Source organism: Myotis brandtii, unplaced genomic scaffold (assembly GCF_000412655.1).
Source record: "Myotis brandtii unplaced genomic scaffold, ASM41265v1 scaffold579, whole genome shotgun sequence".
Taxonomy (NCBI): domain Eukaryota; kingdom Metazoa; phylum Chordata; class Mammalia; order Chiroptera; family Vespertilionidae; genus Myotis; species Myotis brandtii.
Window position 1 is genome coordinate 891185 of NW_005370171.1, and position 891 is coordinate 892075.

The window sequence follows — 891 nt, forward strand, 5'->3', positions numbered from 1 at the left end:
TGACCCAGCAGCTGGGCACGTGCGGGAGCGTCGAACCCAATACTGAGATTTTTTTATCTGACCGATGATTCTGTAAAGATAATTGGGGGGCGGGGCGGGCGCTGTTAGGGCTGGGTGTGTGTGTGTGTGTGAGCGTGTTTTTACGGTGGCTGTCTAAAGTATTTTTACAACATGTTTAACAATCAGTGCTTTAAAAGCAGTGGTTTCCTACAAAGTGGAAACTAAGGTCTCAGCCTGGGGTGAAGCGGAGGTCACGTTGCGATGCCACCGCCTGGGAGTGACGTCTGGTCTGGGAGGCCCGGGGTGGCGGGAGCCGGGCGCCCTGGGGGGATCCTGCGGCCGGGCCTGCCTTTCCATTTCGATGGGATACAGTACTTTTTTAAAAGGAGCCATACTTTTTTTTAAAGTTTGAAAAATGAATGTGATTTCTAATTGTCTCAGACATTAATGTTTTAAAGCTATAACAAAGTTTAAAATTTCTACATTTTGTTTTTCATTTATTGTAACTGTTCTTTTATCTATTAAATTATATGTGGATGGGGACGTTCTGTTTCCCCTCTTAGCATTTGTTTCTATAACCAGAAATAAAGTTATATATTAAAGAAACGACACTGGGCCCCGGTGTGGTCCTTGCGTGAGTGGCCGCTGAGGGCCAGAGCTGGGTGGGCAGGCGGCCCAGGCTCCCGACCCGGAGGGACCCTTACCGTAGACCGGCTGCCTCCTTTGCCCTCCGCGGCTGCTCCCGGGAAGAAGGAAACTGACGAGGGACGCGGTCTGGGCGGTGCCCCAGCCCCGTGAGTCCCTGAGGGGCCGTCTCCGCAGCTTCAGGGACGTGGATGAACCGGCAGCCTCCCCGCTCCCAGACCCACAGGTGCCCACAGCGGCTCCTGG

General features: G+C 52.7%; 1 protein-coding gene across 1 annotated transcript in view; it reads left to right on the forward strand.

The window, feature by feature from the left end:
- AP5Z1 (adaptor-related protein complex 5, zeta 1 subunit) overlaps positions 1–891 on the forward strand; it is a 17551-nt gene that overhangs the window by 2051 nt on the left and 14609 nt on the right.